The 6,000-nt window shown below is 45.7% G+C and overlaps 1 pseudogene; it reads left to right on the top strand.

The window, feature by feature from the left end:
- The first annotated feature begins 336 nt into the window (after positions 1–336).
- On the top strand, positions 337–4,087 carry LOC147111572 (uncharacterized; annotated as a pseudogene).
- Positions 4,088–6,000: the final 1,913 nt, after the last annotated feature.

Here is a 6,000-nt window from a genome sequence, read left to right as displayed (position 1 = left end):
TTTTGTTTTACTTACTTAATGTGAAACGTGTTGCTGTGCTGAGCAATTCTGTCAAGACCTGGGGGTATCTTCGAGTATTACTGAGTAGGGGCTTTCTCCTGAGTTTGGGGAAGACAAGCAGGCTTACTGGTATATTATGTCTGACGAGGGAGTGTCCAATAGTTCATTTCCCCAGTCCTAATATCACTCTTCTTAGCACACATAAACATCATCAAAAGCATTTATATTTTTATACTTAGCATAAAAGATAGGAAAGAGTGCAAGGTTCCTCTGTGTGTATGAGTTACCAGACAAGGCTGGCTACATTAATTCCTGTTCACACCATCAAGTCTGGGCATGATTAATATGCAGAAGCAATATGTTAACCCCCAGAACCTGGACTGCATTGTTACCCCGACCTGGGAGAGGGGCGATTGGTAAGTCAGGCTCTTCTGTCACCCATCTAGGCCCATAACAGCAAAATAAATGAACTGCCAGCAAGTGTGACATTCCAGTTAACATTGGTCATCAGGTGCGAGGTGCTGTCGGTGTTGCTGTACGTGGCGCAGGTGTGGCCCATGCTCCGACCCTGTGCTGCCGCAGTCACCCAAGCTGTCTTCCACTTTATCTGGAGATCGAAAATGGACCGTGTCCGGAGGGACACGATGTACAAATCTCCAGAGAAAGGGGGAAAGAACGTACCCAACGTCGCCCTCATCCTGATGGCCACCTTTGTGTGCAGCTGCATCAAACTGTGCACAGACCCTCAGTACGCAAACACCAAGTGTCACTACGTGCTGAGGTTCTACCTTTCACGGTGTTGCGAAGGGTGGGTCTGGCTATGCTGCCGCGGAACGCTCCATCCAGTTGGACCGTGCCGGACCACCTGTCCTCCATGGAAAAATTTTCACGGGAAACACCTTTGACCACAAGGCCGTCAAGCAGTGGTCAGCACGTAACATCCTCGAGACCCTACGGGAAAAGGAGATGGTGGATGCTGTCGGATGGTTCCCCGAGCAGACTGTCGAAGTCATTTGGCAGAATGCCTCATCGTCAGAACTCACAAACAAGCACCAAGACATAGCTTGGCTGGTGGTGAGAAGGGCCCTCCCCATCAGATCCTTCATGCACTCCTGACGTCTCTGCTCCACCGCACGCTGTCCGTGAGGAGGCTGCGCTTGGGACGAGACCGTCATCCATCTCCTTCTGGAATGTGCCTTTGTAAAGAAGGTCTGGAAAGAGATGGAGTGGTCTTTGTCGAGGTTCATCCCGAGCAGCTCCGTAACACAGGACTCTGTGCTCTATGGACTGTTCCCAGGGACGCACACCGAGACAAACATCAACTGCTGCTGGAAGATCATCAACTCGGTGAAAGACGCCCTTTGGTCTGCCCGAAACTTGCTGGTCTTCCAGAGCAAGGAGATGTCCACGACCGAGTTTTGCAAACTGGCACATTCCAAGGTCCAGGAGTACGTGCTGAGGGACGCACTAAAGGTTGGTGCCACCGTCGCAAAGGCACGACGGGGAATGGCCACAGTTTAAGGCCCTCCCGCCTGTGTACACCGAGGGGCTGAAACCAGTAGAAAACCCCCCTCGGGCTGTATGATGTACAAGTGTGTTAATTGTAAAGCACTTGTAATCTGTGGATGTAAATAGAGTACCATGTATTGCACTCATGTGTATTATGCCATATTGTAATATAATTTGTGGAGTGCAATGTAATGTATTGCAACAAGCTTTGATATATGTAATTTGTAAATTGAGTGCCATGTACTGAAGTTAATTGGTATTGTACGTGATGTGAACTGTATTTTCATGTACGTGAACAAAGATTTTTATGAATAAAGTATATATTTTTGAAAAAAAAATTTCAGTTAACATTCCCATTAATTTTATTCAAACTCAACCAACCAGAGATCTTAATGATACAAAAGCAAAATACTGCGGATGCTGGAAATCTGAAATTAAAACAAAAAATGCTGGGAATACACAGCAGGTCAGGCAGCATTTGTAAAGAGAGAAACGGAGTTAATGTTTCAGGTCCATGACCCTTTGTCAGAACTGGAAAAAGTTGGAGATGTAAAAGGTTTTTAATTGTAGGGGCAGGGAGAGGGGGGAGGAGAGGAAAGAACAAAAAGGAAGGTCTTTGATAGGGTGGAAGGCAGGAGAGATTAAGAGACAAAAGGGATGATAGTGCAAGACAAAAGGCGATGGTAATGGGACAAGTTAAGCAACAAAAGATGAATCTAGATGAAGTGTAAATGGGAATGGCAGAATCATCAACAGTTGCCATGTGAAAAAAATAGGGGCCGAGGTTATAATCTTACTGAAATCTTACTGAGTTTGGACCATATCCGCAAACGAGCCCCCCGCCAAAAAAAAAGCCCGCTGGTCGATTTCAGTTTATGAAACTGATGAGAATTCCCGTTTGAAAAGAGGTTTTAAAGGAACTCTATATACATGAGCTTGACTGGATGTCAGTGCTCCATCAGTATCTTGCTCCCATCTGGTACTCCAGCTTTTCCCTCTGCTTTGCCGCTCGGAGCCTGGACAACTCATGGGTGCGATGCACAGCAACTCCACCCGGAAAAAGCCGGCAGCCTCAGCCATCCAGAAGAACTGTTATATCTCAAACTTTTCACTTTCAATGTTCAATCCAAATGTTGCTGGTCTGAACCATTCCCATTTCTGTCAGCACTCTGCTTTCTTTTTCAATTTTTTGCGAAATCACAAGAACTATTTTGTTTATTTTTTTGCTTCCAACAACATTTCCTCAATTCTTATTTGTGTGTGTTACTAGTTCTAAATTGCTCGGATTTGACTCCACGGGCAGAAGGATTGCTCAGCGCTTGCTTTCGGTGGACCCCGTCAAACCTTCTCGCGGACCCCCGGCTGCGAGCCCTTGCTCTATAGGAAGGTTTAACCCCACTTTTGAAAAGCCTACAGTGCCTTATAGGCAAGTAGGTGTGTTGAAGGTGTCAATGATTTATGGGCTAGATGCTGGTTAGTTTCATCTACGGGTTCCCCTTTTCATGTTTTTGGTTGCTGGGCTGCATTACTTCCTACCATCTTAGGTGGCTGAAGTAACCCAGACTGTTTAGCAGCAGCTGGGGCCATAAGGTGGCAAAGAATGCAGCAAAGGGCAGCACGGTGGCATAGTGGTTAGCACTGTTGCCTCACAGCGCCAGGGACCCGGGTTCGAATCCGGCCTCGGGTGACTGTGTGGAGTTTGCACATTCTCCCCGTGTTTGCGTGGGTTTCCTCCGGGTGCTCCGGTTTCCTCCCACAGTCCAAAGATGTGCGGGTTAGGTTGATTGGCTATGATAAATTGACCCTTAGTGTTAGGGGGATTAAATACGTGGGGTTACGGGGATAGGGTGGGATATGTGTTGGTGTAGGGGTTACAGGGATCGGGTGGGATATGTGTCGGTGCAGGCTCGATGGGCCGAAATGGCCTCTATCTGCATTGTGGGGTTTCTGTGTGATTCTGTGAAGAGCATGGCAGCAGGTGGCAGGTTGCAGTAAGGCCAGAAGCACAGGGTGTAAGGTAAGAAATTCAATGAGCTAACCAGGGAAAGTCAAGTAGGCGTGTGCAAGGTGACGCATTCTCTATACTTTGAACCACCTAGTCGTAGCATCATCTTTTTTTAAAGTCATTGTGCAGATGTGAGCGTCGTTGGCAAGGCTGGCATTTATTGCCCATCCCTAGTTGCCCTGAAAAGGTGGTGGTGAGCCTTCTTCTTGAACCGCTGCAGTCCATGTGATATTTTATGCTGTGATTTGATACCACAGAGTGGCTTGCTAGGCCACTTCAGAGGGCAGTTAAGAGTCAACCACGTCGGTACCTCTTACCCGTGCATTTCTTCATATTCTCTCCACCTTTCCACAGGTATGAAATTACCTGACTACACATTTTCCTACACCTCCCAAGCCCAGCAGCCATTCCTTCAATGCACGAGCGGTCAGGTCAACCCTCATGAAACACATGTTTGTCTTCCCACGTTCCTCTGTGGGGGCATGCAGGTTCAATGCACACATCTTCTTAATCATTGTTTCTTCTTTTCTAGGAGATGGCTGTGTCCAACAGAAGGTAGATATCCGCCACTGAAAGGGGTGAAGCTTGAAGACATGGCCAGAGGAGTAGGCAGGAAATGGGGGGGAAGCAGGAGGAATGCTATTTGCGCAGGATTTGTCCACAACTGGTCCTTCCTTCACACTGGCACGCAAACTGACCACAACAACTGCAGCAATGCCCACTCCTTGATGAAAGCAGCTCACTGATCATTTCTAAGGCTGTTCTACTAACAGTTTCCGCTTTCTATGTCAACAGGTAAAAAGAAAAGAAAGACTTGTGTTTATATAGCAACTTTCACGACCACCAGACATCTCAAAGCGCTTTACATCCAATTAAGTACTTTTTGAAGTGTAGACACTGTTGTTATATAGGAAACGCGGCAGCCAATTTGCGCACAGCAAGCTCCCACAAACAGCAATGTGGTAATGATCAGATAATCTGTTTTTGTTATGTTGATTGAGTGATAAATGTTGGCCAGGACACAGGGGATAACTCCCCTGCTCTTTTTCGAAATAGTGCCATGGGATCTTTTACATCCACTTGAGAGGACAGAAAGGACCTCGGTTTAACATCTTATCCAAAAGACAGCACCTCTGATAGTGCAGCCCTCCCTCAGCACTGCACAGGAGTGTCAGCCCAGGTTTTTTTATACTCAAGCCTCTGGAGTGAGGACTTGAACCCACAACCTTCTGAGTCAGAGGCAGAGGGTGCTAGCCACTTTTTTTTTTTTTAAATTTTTTATTATACTTTATTGAACATTAAGAACATTTACAACATCATGATCATTACATTGTATGATACAAATCAATTCCACCGCCCTGCACAGCCATTCCACCACCACATTTTAACATCAAAACCTGAAGTTTAATTTGTCACCTGTAACATATATTAATCGATTGTACTTTAAAAATTGGTTGTAAAATACTGTCCTTAAATTCCTTTCTGAAGAAAACATCCACAGAGCCTTATAATGGTCTTTTAGCTTATATTTAAAATACTCTTTTAGATTGATTCTCCTCCCCTTAAAAAACAGAGCATTCCTTCTTTGCACAATCACGAATCTAGCCAAACTGAACATTAAATTAATTGCCGCTCCGCTAGACTCTGGCAGACTCTCCTGCAATCCCCATCTCAAAATTGAGTCCCACGGGATTCCCATTCTCGCTGTTCGGTCCCCACCCAGCAAAAAAGCTTCACACAACTGTCGAACATAGTGCTTAAAGTCATTTAACTGCGGACATAACACCAGTAAATGGGACAGAGTCTCATCCCGTGTCCCACACGTTGGGCAAGTTGTCGCCTCCACTCGTCCAATCTTGCACAAGACCGTCATGGTAAAAATCCGGTTATGAGCCAATTTGAAATCCAGTTCAATCCATTCTGGGCATTTAAAATTCGCCCACACTCCCTTCCAAATCCTGTTGAAGTCCAGCTGTGGGTATATACTCTGCCAAAACTCCTGACCAGCAGGTGTCTTGAATCTCCATTCTCTGAATACCTCATAGAAATCTCGAGTATTACAGTTGTCAAATTGGACTAACTCTCCCCCTTTCTCCAGTACAAAGCTTGGAAAAGCAGGACGCATTTTACTTCCTTTGGAGATTTCCACATTTATTTCTTCCATCCAATCCTGTGGCATTGCCCTCACAATCTTCTCATACATGATTCCTATTGCTTTTCCTTCTACCTCCTGATCCTCCTCCCACACTATGTCCCTCACTATCGCTTCCGGCAACCAACCTGGAATCACCTCGTATAATACAGCTTTCACCGATATAATCCCAGCTTTTATAAAAGCTTGATTAAATAAAACCTCTCCTTCGATGTTGACCCACCTGTTCAAAAATAAGGGCTGTTCTAAAAATTCCTCTGCCCCCTTGGGCATAAACTGCACACTTTTTAAAAATTGAGCCCAAGTCTCTACAACCCCCTTATAAAACCTAGGG

Source organism: Somniosus microcephalus, chromosome 10, assembly GCF_052327205.1.
Source record: "Somniosus microcephalus isolate GS21.2 chromosome 10, FLI_Smic_1.0, whole genome shotgun sequence".
Classification (NCBI taxonomy): domain Eukaryota; kingdom Metazoa; phylum Chordata; class Chondrichthyes; order Squaliformes; family Somniosidae; genus Somniosus; species Somniosus microcephalus.
This window is presented reverse-complemented; position numbering and strand designations above follow the sequence as displayed.